Below are 25003 nucleotides of genomic sequence, written 5' to 3'. Positions count from 1 at the left end.
GTTTCCAATTTCAGTCAGTCAGTTCAGTACTTTAATCAGTTCAATTATCAGTCAGTTATCAGTCATTATCAGTTCCGTTTAGCAGTAATCGGTGATTATCGGTAATCAATCAGTCCCTAATCAGTAAACAGTATGAGGGTTGTTACACTATTGTCTAAGACACGTTTTACTTTCCAACTTTATCAATATGGCTCAGAACCTGGCCAAACTTACAACAGTGAATTATATATATATATCATATTCACATTCTTCCAATGTCAACAAACAAATGAGACTCAAGCTCAAATCAAAACACTTCATACTTCCAGATTGATGCACATTTTAGTGCTGTATCAATAAAAACACTTCTATATAAATAAGCACACATAAAAGTGATGCTAATGGAGTCCATCCCCTATCTCCTCCCAAACAAAATCCGGTTTAGAGGTCCATCCCCTATCTTCCCCTAAACCGTGGAGTACATCCCCTATCTCCTCCCACACAAAACAATGTATGAAAACACATAACATATACAACACACAATCAATACACATAATGTCTGTATTAATTCAGCAGTCAAAATTGATGACTTAATCAATGATTAGTTTCAGTTATTCCTAATCCACATGCAGTGTCTACAACAAGCACGACTATCCTCCACCGATAGCCCAAAACAGTTATTTCTAGACTTGGAAATAAATATACCAACAATTCAATAGACGTGTGATTTAAATTAACCAACTGCGCCATTTAATCAATGAATTCCCCAATTCCATGAATTAATTATACAAATTAATTTATTAATACAACTAGGGTTTTTCCCAAAATTACCAAAGTATCCCCAACATATCAAAATACCAAAACTTAGAACAAAACTTATAGAATGGAGTAGGAAATCCCTACCTCGAAGAAATAGCCCCAAAAGAGAAGATGGAGATGAAGACCCAAATTCCAAAGTGCTCCAAACTACCAACAATTCAGATTAAATGGAAGCCCTCGACCCACTCTATCTTTTTAATAAAGGATCTAAGGTAGAAACTCACTCTAAGTAGATCAATCCTAAGAGAGAAGGTGTGTAGAGGGAGAGAGAACTCGTACCTAGGGTTTTGAAATCTGAAAGTAGATGAAAAACTAATCTGAAATACGCTGCTGCCTATTTAAACCTGACAGGCTCGCTCGAGCGAAGACTTGGTCGCTCGAGCTACCAAACACAGAAAAGCTACGCTCGAGCCAAGGAAGCCTTGCTCGAGCCAACAACCCAAAAGCTCGCTCGAGCGAAAGAAAACTCGATCGAGCGAAGAACTCAAACCCTCAGGTCTGTAACTAGACACACGCTCGAGCGAAGGAACTATCGCTCGAGCGAAGAACGAACTAACTCGCTCGAGCGAAGAAAAGCTCGCTCGAGCCAAAAACCTCTGCTCTCAGGTCTACTACAAAACGCAATCCTCGCTCAATCGAAGAAACCCTGGCTCGAGCGACGGACCAAAACAAAGAGCTCGCTCGAGCGAATAACTGCTCGCTCGAGCGAAGGGTCAAAATTCTGGGCAGCAACCCTTTGCTCCCAAGTTCAACCAACCTGCTACAAACCTGCCCATTGCATCCCCCAACTCAGAAATAGGAAATTAAAGGACGGTAACAATCATAATACAATGGCAGGAGCTACGGAACCTAAGTCCGGATACAATAATCAAATGGGAAAAGACCGGGGTCGCTATACCAAGTCTTGTGGGAGTTTCAATCTCTCAATCTTAATTTTCTAAATTTTTGATTTTAAAAAAAAAAAACCTCAGCATTTATTGATTTGGTCAAAATCCCCTGATCAGCATTTATTAACTTTTTTCAATCCACATTCTTGCATTTATTGATTTGGTCAAAATCCCTGATTAGCATTTAAAATCCTCTCATACAAATAATTATAGATACAGCCCACATAGTTGCTATAGTAGCTTTTTTAATTTCTCCTTTACACTATGATTAGTGATAAAATTGTTAAATTATTTTTATAAAAAATCTTTAAAAACATAATTTATATATTAAAATAAATTAAAATAAATATAAATATCTATAATTATTCCGTGCATAGCACGGATGATAGACTAGTTTATATATTAAGCAAAAGAGGGTTTTTAACCCCAAGTCTTGTGGGAGCTCCCATCTCCCAATCTAAATTTCTTGATTTTTTTATTTAAAAAAAAAATCTTAGCATTTATTAACTTCTCCCAACTCCCGAGTCTTACCATCATAATAACACTTTAATACATTAGAACAAGCATAAAAAAAATTCTTTGAAATCCAACACATATGAATTCTTTGAAAAATCCCAACACATATGATTATTATCTCTCATAATAACACTTTAATGTATTAAGAACAAGTATAAAAAAAATTTTATTGAAAAGTCCAACACATATGATTATTATCAAAATATTAAATTTTAATATAATATAAAAATAATAAAAAAAAGACATTTAATTTCTTGAAAAGTCTAACGCATATGATTATTATCAAAATATTAAATTTTGATATAATATAAAAAAAGAAAAAAAAAACATTTAAAAAAAAATTTAAAAATCACAATTCGCATATATAGATAATTATAAATACTATCCGTGCATAACACGGGTGATATGCTAGTATATATATATATGTAAGTTATAAAATCCAAAATTAAAACAATATATACCTAATTCTTTTGTCAAGTGTATTCTATTTAGAGTATAATCTTTACATTATCTTAACGTTGCTACATGGAAAGGTTTTGCTTGAAGTGGGTTTATGAGCAAGGAGTGAGCATACTTGTGAAGAGCTTTAACAAAGAGCGGATCAAAGAAAATTTTGACATATTTGATTGGATGCTAAGCCCCAAAGAGTCTTAAGAAGATTGATCAAATTCCACGGAAAAAAGGGTGTCTTGCAATTGAGTTCATATCCGACCAAGGCCCCATATAAATCTGTTGAGGAGCTTTGGGATGAAAGTATCTAATGTTATATTAAGCAGTTCGATCTGGAAATAATGAATAAGTTGGAGACGGTGTTATGACTTGTTAAGGTTATAATTTGAAGAAAAAAATTGTTGATTTTGATTTATTGTGAAAGGATATTCTCTATGCACGAGATTTCTATAAGAATGGTTAGATGTATGTTCTCTTCCTTCTATGTAAAATACTTTCATATTTTGTTTGTTTGTATCTTAGTTTTTTAACTTAATTTTGTTCATTTTGCATTCTTCAATTGTGCTTCCAATGTATTGTGCCTTACATTTATTTACTTTTTCCCCTAATGAAATCAAATGTAGCAGCTCGGGAGCTGGAGTAGAAAATCTGTTGGGAGATGATTTTGAATAATTAACTCCTTAATTTAGTTAAAAAACAAATGTAAGGCATCTGTTGTAGATGCTCTGCCTATTTATATATATACATGCACAAAAATAAGCACTTAAAATTGCATAATTCAAAGTCTAAACCAAAATTACAGTGGCCACCAAAACACATATATGGCCAACAATCGCAATCACGTTCCTACTGCCATATTCTTATATCCTTCTAATTTTCTAATATGTTTATTCTAACTACGATAACTGTTCATTCTCAACATGGTATATCCAAATACATAAATTTATGCCATTTAAGGTCTACATCATGATCTCCACTAACAACTGAAAATCTTGTGATGCTTGTAATCAATAATGATATAATAATCATTATTGCTAAGCATATTATAATGTAGGGATCATAACCCAATAGCAATAAATTATTGCAATAACATACTAGTTTGTTAAAAGATTGCATACTTGCATTAATGATCGTTGACGAATATCAGCAAACAAAACGAGACAATATGGTACCATATCCAGTTTAACCAAGGGATTATCATTTGGCCATCAAGTCTCTCCTATGAGGAGGGCTTTAGTTCCATTCTTAGGAGTGAAATAGGGCAAGACTTACAAGTGCTTGCAAGATGAGGGTGGGAGTTCAATTCCCCTTAGGTGCTAATCTAACTACTAACTTTCGCTGATCAATTAAAAAAAAAAAAAACCATATCCAGTCTTTCTATGTGTGATAGGATCTCACAAGCTTATAACCAATAGCTATTGGTGACTGGATAATAACTGCTAACCCAAATTCCAATCCAATTAGGACTACACCTATCACAAGCCCTATTCGGCAAACTCTCTAGACTTCTACAACTATTACCCATAATACCTGGTCTAAAGGTCAAATCATAGTCACTATGCAAATACTAAACCATTAGATCATAGGTGACGATTTTAGTAAGATCCCCATCATTGATTTGAGTTTTGTTAAATGAAGCAAAATATGAGTTATGAAGTCCAAATTAGAATAATCTACAACTAATTCTTCCATCGAGTCTTTTCTATTTAGAGTATGAGACTTCATATAATTTAAATGTTGCTGCATTGAAGGTTTGCTTGAGATGGGTTTATGGGCAAGGAATTAACTTGGCCAATACAGAAAGGTCCTGTCCCAATACCAATTGTAGGGATTCAAAGAGTAGATGTTGCAGAAGCAATAACAGGTGCAAGCACAACATTCCAGAACAACAGAAAAGCATCGAGCTTCCTGCAAAGCCAGGACAAACTCAACAACCTGCATAATGATAATCAATTCTTTTGAGCATATATTATTTTCAGGATACATAATTCAAATACCTTGGCTTATATTAGGAAGGAATTAATCCTTAATTGTCATTATTCATTTGTGTTCCATACAAATTCAAAATTATTACTCACATCCGGCTTTTCTGTGCTGAAATTAATATGTTAGTATTCCTTGTGACAGGATTTGACAAAGCAACAATAGTATGTTGTGCAACTGGCTTGCTTGAGATGGGTTACATATGTGACAAATTCAACCCTTTCACTTGTACAGATGCCAATAAATATGTATTCTGGGATTCCTTCCATCCTACAAAGAAGACAAATGGTATTGCCGCTGATTACACCATTAAGAATTCCCTAGGTGTATTCCTATAATTTCCTTATGTATATTGTAACATATGTAATCATCAGTGCTGCTCTCAGTATTCATATGAATTAATTAGTCTAGATTCATAAATTAAGATTTTGTTCCCAAAATTGTGTAGTTCTCACAATTATGCAATACAGTTGCAGTTCAGAAAACCAACCTCTGTATCTTCAAACTTCAGATGTGCAATGCCATCCCAGCATTGTAGTTAAGGAGGCCTGAAACAAGAATAATATGAGAGCACAACAGGTGTACCTGGGTTCAGTTCCTACTGTTGTAGAGAGATATGTGTGCATTTGTAACAATTGGCAGTTGAGATGTTATGAAGGTAATTCCACAAAATCAGCCAAGAATAAGGTCAACTCAAGGATGTTTAAGTACTTATCAGCCATGGTATATGGGCGTAGAGTTGAGATATTATAAGGAAAAAACAGTAAGTCCAAATAAAAAACTCAAATAAGAAACTGGCTAAAAAATGATATAATGGAAATCAAAAACTGAATCCATTTAGCTAGTAACAAAATGGAACATAAAAATATCTCACCAATTAATTTATCACAACGTGAAGCAGCAAGAGTGTTTGGTAATGTATATAAGGAGAATTTAAAGAAGATAAGCACCTTAATTCAAATAGTTAAAATCATTTTGCCTATTTTGGGAAATGCAGCTTGATCAGTGTAGGAAGTTCAGCAAGCTCAACTTGAGGTTTACCCAACAAAATACTCCTCAACTTTTCATCACAATTGACCACGTTCCTGTTATTTGGATCCTAAGCAAGAAAGAAAAAACTCAGTCAGGATATAAAAAAAAAAAAAAGAGAGAGAGAGAGAGTAATGGATCCATCCAGACTCGTCCAAATGTGCAAAAGAAACCCCATATATTATCACTTCAGGATCAAAATGTAAAGGCAATGCTAATACATAATTTCACAGTTACTTCTTGAAATCACAGGGCAACAGAGGCTGCAAGATTTCTGTTGCTGGGTACCTAAAAAAAAAAGGACTCAGTAATGATTGTCACAACTAAAATTAGGGATGAAGGTTTTAACAACCTAGAAGAAGAAAGAAAAAAAACCATCAATAAGCATTGTGAATTTATTGTTATCTGTAATTCTTTTAACAATAAGCATTGTAAATTTATTGTACCAATAAACACAACATGGACCTTCCAAAATAATGCAGAAAATTAGACAAATGTTTAAAGTATGAGAAAATGAACCTGTCATAGCATAAAAATTTTCCACTATCAAATTCCTGAAAATGCAAAGTACAAATCTAGGGAAATTTATTTTTTATTTTTGATAAGTCAAAGGAAACTTTCTTTTACCACACACAAGTAAAGTGACACAACTTTTTGAAGTGAGTAACTAATGTAGTAATGAGAAAAATGATGGAATATATGGAAATGAGAGATCATTACATTTGTTAAATCATTAAAAAATTATTCTCACACTTCCCAAATGAAACCACAAAACCTAATGCATTAGGATCCACGTAAGATAAAGACACAATCAGTAGTATGTGCATCATGGATTGTTAATCAATCATACAAGTTATAGTTACTTAAGAAAAAATATATGTACTTTCTAAAACTTTCAACTACATAATTGAATATATAAACATAAGGGAGACATGGAGGACCTGGAAATTGTTGGCCTTGATGTATGACCAGACACGCATGAAACAGCCCAAACGAGATCTGAGATTAACCCACAAATTCTCAAAGCGTTGAAGGAAGATTTACAAGGTCAATCAAGTTGGCGAGTTTCTTTAGGTTGTCAGTGATGGCTTTCTTTATCCGCTATGACAGCATTTTTGTTAATTATTTTCTGCTTTCTAAAACTTGAAAGCCAATAAAATCATTAGTGGTGTGATCAACCGCTTCTACTAAACTAAACCCTCACTTTAGGAGAATAATAGAAAGAAAATTTACATATACCAATATGAGCAATCATTGTCACATTGGTCTTACTAGAAATCATTGGTGATCCACATCAGACATGCACCACAGACCAAACAGAGTCTTGTAGTGTGTGGCATGTGATAATTAAACAGGAAACTACCCTCAACAGATCCCACTTCCATTTTCTCCCAAGAAAGCAATTTTAAGAAAACACAAAACAAATGGTTCAAATACCATGAGAAAATATAATAAGTCACTTTTTCCGGCGTATTGTGTTAGTAACTTTAAGATCCATGCTCAAACATAGCAAACATAGGTTAGAAGGAGCAGTGGTGGACTTAACTAAACAAAGCCTTCAATACTCAGTGTTTCCCATGGAATGCATTACCATATCATAAATATACTAGTGCTAAAGAAGCAAAAACACATGACTTTGTCAGAGAGCTTATTTCCAGCAAGAAATAGTTGCCGCAAATATGCCAGAGAGCTTATTTCCTGCAAGAAAATCCGTCACTGCTATGAACAAATTCAGCTGTGACAAAAATTTGACAAGAGATGATCCTTAATCTAATTTTATATATCTAACTTTACAAAAATTGGTTTTAATTTTTAGATTTGAATAATAATGCCCTAAAAAATAACAACAATGTTAAGAATAAAGAATCAATCATAAAATGATTTACAAAAAATTTATTAAATGACTGATATTAAATTCAATTATAGTAAGATCTACATTCAAAATAAACCTGAACAACTCAATATACTATCTGTAATCTTATGAGATTTAAATTTCAAAGCAACATATATCCCTATCCTAATCTCACGAATAATTACCAAGAAAAACTCAAGCAATAGTGGTAGAGAATTTTGAATTCAAGCAATTTGAATGAATACAGAGGAGTATATATATAGATATGTACATGTATACATGCTGTGCTATGCAAAGAGAGAAAGAGATTGAAAACATACCAAATCGCTATTGAATCCAAATTACTACGATCTTGGTTAGAAACCAAATCGATTTACTCAAACTTATATATATCTGCAAAAAAATCAAATCGATTTACCTTCAGATTGAAGCCAAAGAACTCAGGTCTACGTTGGAGCTGAAGCTTGATTCTGAAAGATGAAAGCTGAAGATCAATTCTGAAAGATGAATTCAGATATGATCAATCGATTCTGAAAAATGAAAGCTAGAGATCAATTCTGATATGAGGCGGCACACAGATCGATTCGGATTGAAGCTGAAGATCGATTGAGTCCTAGCTAAGATCGATCGAAGCTGAAGATTGATTGAGTCCTAACTATTTTGAGCACAAAGATCGATCGAAGCTGAAGATCAATTGAGTCCTAGACAAATAGCTGAGGTCGATTGAGCCCTGGCTGAGATCGATTATAGTAAATGAAGGAATCCAGCTTAAGAATGCACGTATTTGACAACTGAAGGAGGGATCGAAAGGAGGAGGGATCAATTGAGTTCAGCGCGGATTTGACAACCTTTAGCAACCAAATTAATTAGTCTCCATTGCCTACCTCACAGATGGGGTCAAGTGCCCAAATCAGCATAAGTTTTAACTTTTTTTTTTTTGGATCCCTAAAAGTCTTTAAATAATTTTTTTTGACCCATCATAAAGGAATATAGTATTTGTATAATGTTCTCTTAAAATTTATTTTTGTCTGTAAATGATGATTTTTAGAGACTAAATTCAATTGGTTTCTAAATAATAGTCTTTAAATCACCAATTTCTTATAGTGAATTTTATATTTTATTTTTATGTTTGTATAAAAATCTTAAAATTTTGTTTGAATTATAAATTTGGATAAAAATTAAAAAATACAAAAAGAGAATGTGATTGAAATTTAATTGTATTTTATTCATATTATATTTATTTATGTTTTAGTAAATTTTAAAGTAGTTACAGTTGGCTTGTTTGTGTAAAGTTATAACATTTTACGACATGAAATGTATGTCGTTTTAAGTGCAAATATTTTATGACATATTTTTATATGTCATGAAAATATACATTTTTATGGCATTCTTTTGCATGCCATAAAAAATTAGATTGAATTTTTATTTTTATTTTTTTGAATTTTTCACGACATGTTCATGCATGCCGTGTAAAGTTATAATATTTTACAACATGAAATGCATATCGTCTTAAATGCAAATATTTACGACATTTTTTTGTAAGTCGTGAAAATACATATTTTTTTACGGCATACTTTTGTATGTCATAAACATATGAATTAACGACTTACATAATATGTATGTCGTTATTGAAAAAGCATTAACGACTTGCAAAAGAAAAAAGCTGTAAAATGTACTAATTACAACATACATTTGATGTATGCCATAAACTTAAAGCCGTAAATAGTTAGTTTTGTTGTAGTGATAGGCACTTTGACGCGGCTACAGTTTACCAGTCAGAGCAAACCCTTGGTGAAGCCATAACACAAGCTCTACAGCTCGGCCTCATTCAATCTCGCATTGAGCTTTTGCATCACATCCAAAATTTGGTGCTCCGATGCACACCCTGACCGTGTCCTCCCAGCACTACAAAATACTTTGCAGTAAGACAAGACAATTTTCATTTATACTAATAATTAACAAACTCATACATAGTACTTCTTTTTGGTTCTGTTTTATTACATGTATTTTTAAGAGACTTGGGTTAGAGTATTTAGATTTATATCTCATTCACTTTCCAATCAGCTTGAAATCCGAGAGCTACGAGGTGCCTTTCAGTAATAAGGACCTTCTTCCCATGGATTTCAAGTTTGTGTGGGAAGCTATGGAGGAGTGTCATAAACTCGGCCTCTCCAAGCATATCAGAGTTAGCAACTTCTCTTGCAAGAAGCTTCAACAGTTACTTCTCACATCAAAGATCCCTCCAATTGTCAATCAAGTGAGTGTTCTATTTTCGACAAATAAGTTTATTATGTTGGTTTCAAATAAAGAGATTTAAGAATAAGGAGATAGAAAAACAAGGCAAGATGGTAAGTTGAGACGGAAGATGTTTAATAAGATTTTTGTGGCTAGAAAGAAAATTCTTAGCATGATTCTAGTAGCTAGAAAGAAAATGCTTAGCATAATTTCAAATAATTATTTTTATATAATTATTTCAATTTTATCATGATAAAACTATTTAACTCAATCTTGAAATTCATAGGTAAACTCTCATATCAAACTTCAAGTTAATGTGCTTGAATGATTATGGTCAAATCCTTTGATTTCTTTAGAAGAATGTTTGTGGAAGTGGGTTAATGTATAGTGGTTGATTGGATGGGCATAGATGATCCTGGTACTAGCAGGTTTGTTCATCAATTTCTGCAATTGGGAAGCTTTGCTGCTGTGGCTGTGTTTTTGTTTTTTGGGTTGGTCTGCTTAGTTGATGTGTTGAATATTTTTGCCATGATGCCATTTTGCAGCTTGGAGTTTTTATTGATGTAATCTTTGCAAATTGCATTAATAAATTTTTCTTTTTTACTGGTGAAAAAAAATAAAAATCCCTTGATTCCAAATTTACATCCACAATTAGTCTCAAGTCACTTCCCTCTAGAACAACAAATATCATATCAATCATTAATTTTTTTTAAAAAATAATTTTGCAAATGACCTCGAGTACTAAAAAAAATAATAATTTAGTATTTTTTTTTTTAAATACTCAAGGCCATTTGCAAAATTCTTCAAAAAAAATAAAAAAATAAATAACGATTGATATGATATTTGTTCTAGAGGGAAGTGACTTTGGACTAATTGTGGATCTGAATTTGAAATGAAGGGATTTGACCTTAATCATTCAAGCACATTAACTTGATATGATAGTTTATCTATCAATTTTAAGATTGAGTTAAATAGTCTTAACATGATAAAATTGAAAAACAATATAAAAATAATTATTTGAAATTATACTAAACATATTCTTTCTAGCAACAATAATCATGCTAAGAATTTTCTTTCTAGCTACAAAAATCCTATTAAATATCTTCTATCTCAACTTACCTTCTTTCATTGTTTTTCCATCTCCTTATTCTCAAATCTCTTTATTGAAACCAACATAATAGACTTATTTGTTGAAAATAGAACACTCACTTGATTGACAGTAGGAGGGATCTTTGATGTGAGAAGTAACTGTTGAAGCTTCTTGCAAGAGAAGTTGCTAACTCCGATATGCTTGGAGAGGCCGAGTTTATGACACTCCTCTATAACTTCCCACACAAACTTGAAATCCATGGGAAGAAGGTCCTTATTACTGAAAGGCACCTCGTAGCCCCCTAATTTCAGGCTGATTGGAAAGTGAATGAGATATAGATCTAAATACTCCAACCCAAGTCTCTTAAAAATACATGTAATAAAACAGAACCAAAATAAAATACTATGTATGAGTTTGTTAATTATTAGTATAAATGAAAATTGTCTTGTCTTACTGCAAAGTATTTTGTAGTGCTGGGAGGACACGGTCAGGATGTGCATCAGAGCACCAAAGTTTGGATATGATGAAAACCTCAGTGCGAAATTGAATGAGGCTGAGCTGTAGAGCTTGTGCTATAGCTTCACCAAGAATCTACTCTGACTAGTAAACTGCAGCCGCATCAAAGTGCCTATACCCGAGTTTTAGAGCATTCAGAATGGATTCTTTCATGATTTCTTCTAATGCACCAAAAGGCCAAGCAGCTGTTCTGAAGCCTAGCGCAATTGAATGGTCACATTTGTTGAACCCAATCATACCTCTAGAATGCATCCCATTTTCTATTGTTGTTGATTGCTTAACAATATTACACAATGAAATCTCGTCCACAAACCAGCATATAGAATCAGAATCGGTGTGGGGGTTGCCAGGGATGACCCAGCCCCACTCAAGCAAAATGTCAATGAGAGGTTCAGTATTTATCTCTAAGTGGAGGAAACAGAAAAACTAGAATGACCTTAATCCCTTCAACTAAAAATAAAAATTTACTTCACTACTATCTTCTCACTTTTCCTTATCGTGTTCCTTTTCTTCTATAAGTCTAATTAACACAACCAGATTCCACCACCCAAACTTACCCCACCACCTTCCATCCTCTCACATCCACCATCACTGTTTTCCACAACTGGCACTATCATACCCACAAACCCACCCATCTGAAAAAACTCACAAAATCAAGCATTACCACCAAAAAAAATTGAAACTATAACCAAGTAAAAAGCATTCAAACAATTTGAGGGCAAGTAATAACTCCAAACCAAATAAATAAAGGTACCAAGTTGAAAATAGGACTTCTTCAGCTTGGGCCACTAATCTAAAATGCAGAAGAAAAGCAATCATATTTGGCCCACCACACTTGGGCATATCAACAAACAATTGGTAGGCATGCACAAAGACAAGTGACCGACACACTATCAGTAAAGGACAGATGTTGAGGAAACAGAGGAAGTTGTGAATCATTATTCAGTAAAGCAAGTTGAGCAACCCACTAGGAGAGTGATATTGGGTTCACTGATGCCTCTAGCACCAGCGGTGATGACCATAATTGCACAACCCAGAACCTCACTCGCTGCTCCACTGCCAGATTTGAAGACTGAAGACAAAAACCAAAGGAAATTGTATCGGTTAAGACTATTACCAATAATGATGTGCTTCTGGACCACCCTTCCTCGGCAACCCCACTCCTCCACACTTTCTCCACCAGTGGCAGTGACCCACCCCTTCCTACCTTCATCCACCTCCATATCTCTGTTCATCCCTTTTTGAGACTGATACGTAGGAATGGCAACGGGCCGGGCGAGGTCAGGGATGCCACTCCCTGTCCCCGTCCCCGATCCCCAAAAGTAAAAACATCCCCGTCCTCGCCTCCGATCCAAGGCCCTTACCTCCCCCACCCCCGTTCCCTAATGGGGATCGGGTTTCCCCGACCCCGAAATATCCCGACTTATCTGTTCACAACACACACAGACCAACTATTCAGATCAACAACAATCATCAACAACAGCAGACAACAGATCGGTGGCAACAACTAATATATATATACAACTTAAAAAAAAATTAAAACATCAACAACATATATATATATATATAAAGAGAGAGAGAGAGAGAGAGAGAGAGAGAAAGAGAAGGGGGGCTTCACAGTCACGGTCCTGGTCTTGCTCAGATCGGTGGCAACGGAAGCTTCACGGATGGGCCACGGTTCAGGATCTGTTCAGATCGGTGATGATGGATCTAGATGATTGCTGAGTGAGGGAGGGAGGGAGGGAGGGAGAGAGATGAGAGAAACGGTGAGACTCAAAGAGAGAGATCTGAGTCAGTGACAGTGAGTGAGGGATCGAGAGAGAGGAGAGAAGTCAGTGAGGGGGAGAGAGAGAGAGAGATGAGAGACCGGAAAGACGCAGAGATTTGAGTCGGTGAGTGAGGGATAGAGAGATAATAGAAGTCAGTGAGAGAGAGTTTTCGGACGGAAGCATGGATCGGATTGGTCTGGATTGGGAGAAAACCAAGATCAATCCGTTATCTACGGTTCCTGGAAAATTAGAACCCATGCAATCCGTTTAAATTGTGGAACCAATCCGAACCAATCCGTTGAAACACGGATTGGATCGGTTTAGGACCACGGATTTAAATAATTAAATAACAAAAAAAATATAGACATTACATTTTCATTCCAATAGCAACATAGCTGCTGAAAACCTGTCTACAATATAATTAAACATCCATTCCAATAGCAGCCTGTAAACAATATAATCTGAGTGGTAAACTTGCAAACAATATTATATAAGTAAACATCCTATTTGAAAACCTGTAAACAATATTATAAACTGTAAACCATTCCAAATTAAACTTTCATTTCACTAGCATTTCCATTCTATTCCACTAGCATTTCCATAAACTGAAAACCTGTAAACATCCTATGCCACTAGCATTTCCATTCCAATAGCAACTCCATTCCTGTAAACCTGTAAACAATATAAGTAAAAACAACACCCATTCCAAGTAAACAACATCCATTCCATTATAAACTGGAGCAAACATCCTCCATTCTAAGCAAACATTATCCATTCCAAGCAAGCACACATCAACAATAGTGCTGAATCAATTCCAACAAGAAAAAGGTAAAGAAGAGGGAATAAAAAGAAAAAGGTAAAGAGCATTGTAAAACAGAAATTCAACATGCAAGCAATTCCTAGTTCCTACTTTCTAAAAAAAAATTACTATTTATGCAATCTCTCTTTTGGTTCGAATTGATATACTTACCATTTCAATATTCATAACTTAAGAACCAAACAAAGAACCTCAATAAATTATATACAATGTAAACAAATGAACAAACACCACAACAAAACTCAAAGATCAAGTTGATTAGAACCAAAAGTAACTATATGAAACTTGATCTTCTAATTAACACATCAACAAACTCTGAAACTCTTTCAAGTCTATGACAAAGAGACTCACACAATGCTCTACAGAAACATTTTCAAAGCTCAACACAGTCCAAGTATTTGATGCAAGAACAAAAAATAAAAATAAAAAAACTAAAAGCTTTCAAACTGGATCAAATAAAATTACAACATGAAGGAAAACCCATCAATAAAAACATTCAATATGCAACTGGATCTTCCAATTAACACAGAAACACACTCTGAAACCATTAAATTTTATGGCAAAGACGCTCACACAATGCAGGAGAGAAAAAATTTCAAACATCAACAAATTATGCAGCCCAGGTATTCGATGAAAGTATCAGACAAAAAAAAAAATTGAGTCTTGAAACTGGATTGAATAGCGTTAAAAATGAAAACCCATCAACAAAAAACACATTAAAAAGCAGAAATAAAAAATAAGCTCCGAGAGGTCAGAAATCCTGGACATCAACTCAAGCTCTTTCAGGCTTTAAATCCTAGACATCTTCGACACTTTTGTGCTTTGAAGTAGAACCAATCAATGTTTCTAACTAGTTTAATTTCCATAAACACTGATCTGTGCATCAATGGTTACAAACAACAACAGAAAATAGAAATACAAAACAGAGATGAAATCAGAAATAAAAAATAAAAAATAAAAACAGAAAATAGAAATACAAACAGAAAAAAAAACAATCGATCTAAAAAACATAATAAAAACATAATGTAAACATAAAACACAATAAAAATAAAAATAAAAATAAAAACAGAAAAAAAAAACCTCCTACTTACATTCACTGAATCCATTGTAGATGACATGAACAATCGATCTAATCTGCGATGGATGATCTGGGAACCTATTTCAGAGTGTTACAGATTAAACCTATTTCAAAGTGTTAGAGAGAGAGAGAGAGAGGAGCTCACCGAAAGAGGAAGACAACAACTATAGATCGATCTAATCTAAGATGGAGATCTGGGAATAAATAAACAAAAATAGTCACCGATCCGAGAGAGAGATGAGAGATGAGAACAGAGAGAGAGAGAGAGCTCACCAACGGAGAGATAGCAGCAGCACACCGATATGATCTGAGATGGATGAGAGTGAGAGAGAGAACTCAGTCTGAGATGGGAAAGAGAGAGAGAGACACCATCGATATAGAATAGAGACCTGAGACGAGATGAGACTGAGAGGCGTGAAGGGGAGGCTGCTGGATTAGGTTTACATTTTAGTTTTTAGATTAATGATTGAGGCCTCAAATTTTTTTGGCTCAAATTTGCCTCGAATTTTTTTTTTTTTTTGCTGGATTGATGCTTTGCTTGTTATTATTATTATTATTATTTTTATTTATTTTTTTCTGCAATGTATTAGCCCAGAAAAAAAAAATGCATTCGAGGCAATTTCGAGCCTCATTTTCGAGGCCTCAATCACGGCCGTAGTTTTTATATCATATAAGAAATTATATGGTGTGGGAAGGTATATAGTATAAAAATATAGATTATTTTTAGATGGTCCGGATCGGTTCCAATCCGGAACCGTGAGGTTCAATCCGGAACCGATCCGTGGCCTACGGATTTTGAATTTTTCAATCTGGAACTGAACCACGGATTCAAAAAACCAATCCAAACCTATCGGATTGAACTGGACCGGATCGGATTACGAATTTTACGAATTTCTTGCTCAGCCTTAGTTGAGAGGTAGATATTATTAGATAGCACGGGATAATATATTATTTATTAAAATTATGATAATTATATTTAATTTTTTATATTTTTTCTTTCGTAAATTAAATTTTATACATAAGTTTAAGAGTTTTGTTTCAAATGTTTCTTTACTATAATATTTACTCATAAACATAGATTAAAATTGTTATATTGACAATTAACAATTAAAATTATGCTTTGTTATAAAAAAAAAACGACATAGTTCTAATACTTCACTATTGTAGAATAAAAATATATGAATTTTGAAAAATTGTTATATTGATTTTTGAAAGGAAAATAATTAAAGAAATTTTAAAAACATAATGAATAAAAAAAAATCATCATAGCATGTAATTTAAGATATTAATTTTTTTTTAAATGAATAGACTTTAAAAAGATGCTATTACAATTAAAACTAATATCATATTTATTAATACGTATAATTTGATTTGGATATTATTTATATTTTCACATGCTTATTGAAAACAAAAATAAATAAAATAAAAATAAAAATATTAATTATTTTGAGTTTTAAAATATGATTTTGTAGACTTGCTATATTAACTTTTGGAAGGAATATATTGGAATTTTTTTACAAAAATTGAATATTAGTTGTTGAACAAATCTTATAAGATTTATAAAATAAAATTTATAATAAAAAGAAATTAATGATATTGCAACATATGCATTTTAACAATTTTAAATTTTGAAAAAAAAATAGATTAGTACTTTGAATTTCAATTATTGTACAACATTTTTATTTATATAATAATATAAATAAGGATAGGTAATAGATAGATTAAAATTAATTATAAATATAGCTATATTTAAAAAGATATGGTCTTGTATAGCTATATTTTAAATTCTAAAATTTATTTTTTAGCTTACTATATAAAAAGATTCAAAATTTTAAATTACATATGATTTTTTAAAAAAAAAAAAAAACATATGAACTCACAGTGGAGTAGAGAGATAAGTACTATAAAAGAATAGAGGAGCTGCACATATTAAAGATAAATAATTAAATAATTGACCAACACCTTTAATAATTTTGAAAAAATTGATTAAAATGAAAATTTTCTATTTGTAACTTTGAAAAACTATTATATGCCTTTGAAATAATGCTCTGCACCAACTGTCAATTAACACATACCATGATATCAAAAAAATATTAAAAGTAAATTTTTTTTTAAAAAAGTAATGATATACAAACATAAAATCAATACAAAAACTTATTAATAAATATTTTGTTTGGATTTTTATCTATCACTTTACAGTGAGTGACATGTTTTTTTTATTATACAAATGACTCTATCAAACCATTTTAGCATAAAAATTCTAGGAAAACAATATTAACGAACAAAAAGTAGTTATAAAAAAAAAATAGATAATGGTTGGTAGAGAAGAGGGAGAAATAACACACAAAATATGAAATATAAAAAAAAAATGGTCATAGATTAAAAAGAAGAAGAAAAAGAAGAAGAAATGGTGTACCTAAAAGATAAAAGAGTCTATTTAAAGAATAGAACAGATTAAACATAAACTAACTTCCAATTTGTCTCATAAAAATAAAGTTGAAAAGCAATGAGTTTCATTGTTCTATGAATATAATATTTATAGGGCGAGCAAGACATGAATGGCTTAGAAAAATTATAATGTATGATGGCTAAATTTTTTTTCATAGAAGAAAGAATTGGTTAGAGATAGAGTGCACAAGAATAATTTTTTTCATCTTTTCTTTTCTAAATTATAAATCATGGAATCATTATAAAAAATAATAAATTATGAGATTTTTCTAAAAAATTATATATAGTATAGATATGCTTAAATTTATTTGGAAATAAAATTGGGTTTAATTATGGATTAGAGAGAGAATCTAGATATAAGGTTTAATTTTTATTTTATATTAGGCTTAATTTTAAGTTTGTATAGATTAGACCAGTTGTGAAATATTTTAATAGTATACATTTTATGGGAGGTGAGAGAGTTTTCTTTTCATTATATTTATTTTAAGAGAGAAAGTGTAACGCCCTCAAAATAATAACATTAAACCCATCGAGTAAGACATGCATTGACATATGAACTAGCCACATTCTTTTATTCATTAGAGTCTCATTACATAAGTATTACATGTTAACATCAAAACAAAATGCCCTACGGGCTTACAGCTTTCCAAGTTAACACTTGGTTACAACAAAAGAGTACTAACTCGTTTACACATTAAGCCCTTGGCTTGAAGTTACATGTAATACATCAAAAGTAAAACGACAAAACATGTCCGCCTCTAGCCTCCCGAGCTATGTCCTTGGAGGTGGCATGCTACCTGTACCTGAAAATGATATTCCCATATAGGGTGAGCCACAGCCCAGTAGAAATACACTAAACCAACCATGGACAATGACTAAAACATTAGCAATTGATAGATGGCTAACACTGATACATTCACATAAATCACATTTTATGTCATACGACTTAAGAGTCCAAGTTACTTTTCATTTTTTTTCCTTTTTTCAACGGATAGGCATATAGGCACTAACCACATTCTCAACAGATATGTATAACAAGAATATCCACATTCTCAGATAAGAAAATAAGCTATATCTACACATCACAAAGATAAGCATATAAGCTCTATCTTCACTTCTAGACAAGCATATGAGCTGTATCTACGGAGTTCATCCCCTATCTTCTCCCAACACTATCCGGTTTAGAGGTACATCCCCTATCTTCCCCTAAACCGCGGAGTACATCCCCTATCTCCTCCTCTACACATAACGTATACAAACACATTGGTTCTATATACAATCACCCAATACATACAATTAATGTATTCTATCAACCGTCAAGTTCCATGACACACTTCATTGATTAGTTTCAGTTTGCCTAATCATCATGCATTGTCTACAACAATCACGACTATCCTCCACCGATAGCCCAAAGCAGTTATTTCTAAACAGAAAATAAATGCACAATGGATATTCAATCAACATTTCATTTCTTCATTCTTCTCAATTAATTATCCCAATTAATTAAACAATGTAATTAGGTCAATTCCCATAATTAACATTTCAACCCTTAGGTCCCATTTTCATCAATGATTCAACAATCATTCCATTTCTCTATGCCAAACATGCATCTAGGTTTATTATGAATAAAAACCCCAACTTTTGTAAAATTACACAAAAGCCCCAAACTTTCACAAAATTACCAAACCAACCCCAACATCTCAAAATACCAAAATTTAAAGACAAAATCCATAGAGAGGAGTAGGATATCCCTACCTTGAAGTTTTAGCCAAAAAGGAGATGAAGACTCGAAGATCAACGTGCTCCAAATCCAAACTTTTTCAGATTAAATCGAAACTCTCAACACCCTCTATCTTTTTAACAAAGGCCCTAGGCTAGATTCACACTCTAGGGAGATCAAATCTTAGAGAGAATATAAGTGTAGAGAGAGAGAGTCTCGGATTTAGGTTTTGGATCAAAAAAAAAGTGAAAAAGTGATGTTTAAAATCGCTACTGTCCGCTGATATAAAACACGCTCGCTCGAGCGAAGACTTGGTCATTCGAGCGACCAGACACAAAAAACTCTCGCTCGAGCCAAGAAGTTCTCGATCGAGCGAAGAAAAACCCAGACCGCTCGAGCGAAGGAAGCTCGCTTGAGCCAAGAAAGGCAACTCTCAGGTCCAGAACCAGGTGCAACCGCTCGCTCGAGCGAGCCACTCTGGCTCGACCCACCAAACACGAACCCCACTCTCGCTCGAGCGACCAACTCCTCGCTCGAGCGAAGGTCCAAAATTCTGGGCAGCAACACTAGGCTCCCGAACACAACCAACCTGTAATAAACCTGCCTAACACATCCTATAACTCAAATATGAAGAAAAAGGAATGTAAACACGATAATAACCAACTACCAACATCCACGGACACATGTCCGGATCACTGTACAACAAGGGTAAACCCGGGATCGCTATAACCTCCCCCCCTTAAAGAATTTCGCCCCCGAAATTAAGCACAAGTTTTCAAAAACAGGTTTTCCTCCATTTTAAACAATGTTACACTTGAACATTCAACAATTCGACCCATTACCGGTCATCCCATCCCTTTAACAAGAGACATATCACAATATGTAAACAACATATGTATTTTCAACATGCATCAACATTATGCACTATCTTTCTAATTTCAACAATATATTCAACATATACAATGTTACATTCAACTTCCATATGAGGCAAGTTCCCAAAACATACTTCCAATAAACCAAACATTTTCAATGTTTCACAACTTAAGACATATATAAAAGCTCTTAAGTTCAACAAAATGCAAAATGTAAATACTAGATCACATATCAACAAGCAAGTCCGGATATTTCTCACGGACTCCCAACTCACGTTCCCAAGTGGCTTCCTCCACTCCGTGATGTTTCCACAAGACTTTCACCAAAGGAATGGTCTTGCCACGCAGGACCTGATCCCGCCTATCCAAGACCCGAACTGGTCTTTCCTCATACGAGGCATCCTCATCTACCTCTAAATCGGTCCAATCCAACACATGTGATGGATCTGGCTCATACTTCCGAAGCATACTCACATGAAACACGTCATGCACTCCGGACAACTGCGGCGGTAAGGCTAACCGATAAGCAACCTCACCAATCTTCTCAAGGATCTCAAAAGGACCAATAAACCGAGGGGATAACTTCCCACTCTTCCCAAACCTCATCAGACCTCGCCTAGGTGATATCTTCAGAAAGACATGATCATCTACCTCAAACGCCAAAGGCCTCCTCCTACGGTCGGCATAACTCTTTTGTCGACTCTGGGCTGTAACAAGCCTCCTATAGATAAGCTCAACTTTCTCCGTCGTCTCCCTAACCAACTCCGGACCCAACAAAGGTGTATCACCCACCTCGGCCCAACAAACTGGAGACCTACACGGTCGGCCATACAAGGCCTCAAACGGTGCCATACCGATGCTAGACTGAAAACTGTTGTTGTAGGCAAACTCTGCCAATGGCAAGTGCCTCTCCCACGTCCCACTGAAGTCCAGGACACAACCCCGAAGCATATCCTCGAGGATCTGAATAGTACGCTCAGACTGCCCGTCAGTCTGAGGATGATAGGCCGTACTAAAGGTCAACTTAGTGCCCAAGGCACTCTGCAAACTCTGCCACAACCTAGCAGTAAAACGAGGATCTCTATCTGAGACGATCGTCACTGGGACCCCGTGCAATCTCACTACGTCCCGAATATACACATCGGCAAGATGATCTACCGAATCTCTCACGCGCATAGGAATAAAGTGCGCCGACTTAGTCAACCGGTCTACAACCACCCAAATAGCATCACTACCCCGCTGAGTCCTCGGAAGACCTACAACGAAGTCCATAGTGACATGCTCCCACTTCCACTCGGCAATAGGCAAGGGTTGCAACAAACCTGCTAGCCTCTGATGCTCGGCCTTCACTTGCTGGCAAGTAAGGCACTTCGATACGAAAACAGCCACATCTCTCTTCATACCCCGCCACCAAAATTGGTGACCCAAATCCTAATACATCTTAGTACCTCCCGGATGCACCGCAAGGCGCGAATGGTGAAACTCTCGGAGTACTTCCTCTCGGCAAGACTCCGGTACAAACAAACGGTCTCGGTATCTCACACTCAGGTCGGGATACACCGTCAAACCCTTCTCAACCTTCCCACTGGAGATCTTCTCTCGGAGGGATTCTACCTCAAGGTCACCTCTCTGTGCCTCTAACACTCTAATCACAAGTGTAGGTTGCGCAACAACAGAAAACAAGGCCGCAGCCTCAACAGATTCGCCCAGTAGCAAATCAAACTCGCCAAGTGTTCCCAACATCTCCCATTCCCGGATGGCTATACAAGCTACATCACTAATGGATTTCCTACTAAGGGCATCGGCCACAACATTGGCCTTTCCCGGATGATAATGAAACTCAAAATCATAATCCTCAATGAACTCCATCCATCTCCTCTGCCTCAGATTCAAGTCTCTCTGTGTAAACAGATACTTCAAACGCTTGTGGTCCGAGAACACCTCGAACTTCTCACCATAAAGGTAGTGCCTCCAGATTTTCAAGGCAAAGATCACAGCCGCTAACTCTAGGTCATGTGTGGGGTAATTCTTCTCGTGTATTTTCAACTGACGTGAGCCATAAGCTACCACTTTTCCCTCTTGCATCAACACACAACCCAAACCCTCCCGTGAGGCATCACAACAAACCGCATAACCCAACCCTCTCTCCGGAATAATCAACACCGGAGCGGTGGTCAATCTGACTTTCAACTCTTGGAACGACTTTTCACAAGTCTCACTCCACACAAACTTGACTCCCTTCCGAGTCAGTCTAGTCAACAGTGACGCTAACCTGGAGAAATCTTTGACAAACCGACGGTAATACCCAGCTAATCCCAGAAAACTGCGGATCTCAAACACACTCTTAGGCTGTGCCCAATCTTGCACTGCCTCAACCTTGGATGTATCAACAGACACCCCTTCCCCGGATACCACGTGGCCTAAGAATATGACTTCCCTCAGCCAGAACTCACACTTCCCAAACTTGGCATACAGCCTATGGGCTCTAAGTAACTCAAGCACCACTCTCAAGTGTGCCTCGTGCTCCTCCTCAGAAGACGAATAGATAAGGATGTCGTCCACGAAGACAACCACAAATCGGTCTAAGAACTCCCGGAAAATCCGGTTCATCAAGTCCATAAAGACTGCCGGTGCATTGGTAAGCCCGAATGGCATCACCAGAAACTCGTAATGGCCATACCGCGTACGAAATGCCGTCTTAGGAATATCCTCTTCCCTGACCCTCAACTGGTGGTAACCCGATCTCAAGTCTATCTTAGAGAAATAACGGGAACCCTTCAACTGGTCAAACAAATTATCTATATGGGGCATAGGATACTTATTTTTAACCGTAGCCCGATTCAACTTCCGGTAGTCAATACACAATCTCAAGGCACCATCTTTCTTTTTAACAAAGAGGGCGGGTGCTCCCCACGGTGAAACACTAGGGCGAACAAAACCCTTATCTAGCAATTCCTGAAGCTGAACTTTCAACTCAACCAACTCTGCTGGAGCAAAACGGTAAGGTACCATAGAAATCGGCGCCGTGTCGGGCACTAAATCAATAGAGAACTCTATCTCTCGGTGAGGTGGTAAACTAACAAGATCTTCGGGAAAGACATCCGAATACTCACAAACCACCCTCGACAACACAAGCTGGGTCTCACCACTCTCACCACTCTCAAAGCTGGCAAGTAGACTACTAAGCTCACTTCGCCCTCGCGAATCATACCCCGGTGGCAAAACACTACCAACCCGGTCTCCCAAGAAATGGAACCACTCCCCGCTCAAGGTACATAACGTGACCCTCTGGCGGTAGCAATCAATAACAGCCCGGTATGACGATAGCCAGTCCATACCCAAAATAACATCAAAGCCCTTCATGGGCATGACAACAAACGAAAAAGGAAGCCTATAGTCGGCGACCTCTATATCACATCCTCTAACACCCTGTTTCAGAATCAACTCACCACCCAAAGGCGATACCACACAAATAGGAGATGCTAATCGTGCTAACTCCAATTCCAAAACAGATGCAAATGCAGCAGATACAAAAGAATGAGATGCACCCGTGTCTATCAACACATTAGCAACTGAGTTGCAAAACAGAAAAGTACCTCTCACTACTGATGGAGCTGGTACTAAATCCTGCGCGGTAACAGCATACACGCGCCCCGTAGGCCCCTGGTCTACCTGCTCACCTCTCGGAGCAAAAGACTGCTGCACAGACTGGAATGACGAAACTCCCGGATTGGCCCTCGAGGCCTGCACAGACTGAGCTGGCTGAAAACCCTGCGTCTGCCTAGAACCAGACGCTCCCGAAGTGGCACTCAACTGTGGGCAAAACCTCTTCAGGTGCCCAGGCTGTCCACACTGATAACAAGTCAAGGGCTGCCCCCTGCCCAAACTCTGACTCTGCGGTCTAGCTGAAGAAGAAGCAGCTTTCTGACCCCCACCCTTCTGCGGGCAAACTGAAACCTTGTGACCCAGCTGGCCACACTTGTAACAGGTGAAATCCCCCTGACTGCCTCTCCCCGAGCCTACACTCGACACTGGAAAGGTCGATCTAGAGACTGCACCCTGAGACTGCTGAGGGTTATAACCCTTCTGTCTCCTGCCATCACTCTGACTATCCTGGCTCCTCTTGGAGCCCCTCTGTTCTTCCTCCTCCTCCTGCATCATTATCTCCATATGAGCAGCAGCATCAACTAGGTGTCTATACTCTCGGATGTAAGACCCACCAACTCTCAACTTGTGGCCCCGCCTCAACTTCCGCTCAAACTCATAGCAACGGCGTTCCTCAGACGCCACCAGTTCCGGTGCAAACCTGGACAGACTGGTAAAAGTAGCCTCAAACTCGGCCACTGACAAGCCCTGCTATTTAAGCCGGCTAAACTGATCCCTCAGCTTCTCCCTAGCTGCTACAGACAAAAACCTCTCCTGAAAAGCATTTATAAACGCCTCCCAAGTACCACCAACACGAGCCTTCTCGTACTTCCACCATTGACCCGCATCTCCCTTCAGCTGGAAAGATGCCAAGGTCACTTTCAGTGCTCCGTCCTCGATGCCAAGCATCTCGAACGTCTTACTCATTTGTTCTAACCACTCATCAGCCTTCAGTGGCTCCTTCGGATCCCCGACAAACTCATCCGGATTAGACCGGAAAAACTCCCTCTTCAAGAAAGAAGGCCCTGTCTCAGCTGCCTGATTCCCAGCTCTAAGAATACCCAAAGCTCCTGCTATCTCTCTGGCCAAGGCACCCATAGCCTGCTGACCTACTGGCTCGGCCACATTGGCCTGCCCAACTCCCTCCTACACTGCCGGAATCTCACCCGGTAACGGTACTTCCTGCCTCGCAGGTCTACCACGCCTAGCTCCTCTTCCTCGTCCTGACATCCTAATAAAGGCAACACAGAACGTTAGCACATTCATAAATGTGCCGAAACTAAACACTCACGTCCTAA

General features: G+C 36.5%; 2 long non-coding RNA genes across 7 annotated transcripts; both read right to left on the bottom strand.

Moving 5' to 3' along the window:
• Positions 1–4337: 4337 nt before the first annotated feature.
• Positions 4338–8567, bottom strand: LOC114296949 (uncharacterized). Of its 6 annotated transcripts, none has more exons than XR_014330585.1 (6): positions 7934–8446; positions 6605–7361; positions 5585–5733; positions 5125–5182; positions 4649–4904; positions 4338–4559 (listed from the first exon to the last, which is right to left on the bottom strand). It is a non-coding gene; the product is annotated as an uncharacterized LOC114296949 (long non-coding RNA). The 6 variants fall into 6 exon arrangements; XR_014330586.1 differs by having other exon boundaries at positions 4730–4904; XR_014330584.1 differs by lacking the exon at positions 4338–4559 and having other exon boundaries at positions 4637–4904; positions 7934–8567.
• Positions 8568–13587: 5020 nt separating this feature from the next.
• LOC145791011 (uncharacterized) lies at positions 13588–15167 on the bottom strand. The gene is made up of 2 exons (XR_014330590.1): positions 15034–15167; positions 13588–13797 (listed from the first exon to the last, which is right to left on the bottom strand). It is a non-coding gene; the product is annotated as an uncharacterized LOC145791011 (long non-coding RNA).
• Positions 15168–25003: the final 9836 nt, after the last annotated feature.

This window comes from Camellia sinensis, chromosome 5 (assembly GCF_055761805.1).
Source record: "Camellia sinensis isolate YWXY chromosome 5, ASM5576180v1, whole genome shotgun sequence".
Classification (NCBI taxonomy): Eukaryota; Viridiplantae; Streptophyta; class Magnoliopsida; order Ericales; family Theaceae; genus Camellia; species Camellia sinensis.
The sequence above is the reverse complement of the archived record's forward strand: the minus strand, read 5'-3'. Positions and strand labels throughout refer to the sequence as shown.